Source organism: Lupinus angustifolius, unplaced genomic scaffold (genome assembly GCF_001865875.1).
Source record: "Lupinus angustifolius cultivar Tanjil unplaced genomic scaffold, LupAngTanjil_v1.0 Scaffold_230, whole genome shotgun sequence".
Taxonomy (NCBI): domain Eukaryota; kingdom Viridiplantae; phylum Streptophyta; class Magnoliopsida; order Fabales; family Fabaceae; genus Lupinus; species Lupinus angustifolius.
In genome coordinates, this window is record NW_017727100.1 from 8,833 (window position 1) to 9,076 (window position 244).

Consider the following 244-nt stretch of genomic DNA (forward strand, 5'->3'; position numbering starts at 1 on the left):
AGGATGAGGAAGAGGACGCAGATAGGAAGAGGACGCGGATTGGATGAGGATAAGAATGAGGATGAGGATAGGATGAGGACGAGAATGAGGATGAGGTTAGGATGAGGAGGAGGATGAGGTTAGGATGAGGACGAGAATGAGGATGAGGATAGGATGAGGACGAGGATGAGGATAGGATGGGTATGAGAATATGATGAGGATAGGATGAGGATGATGATGATGATGAGGATGAGGATAGGATGAG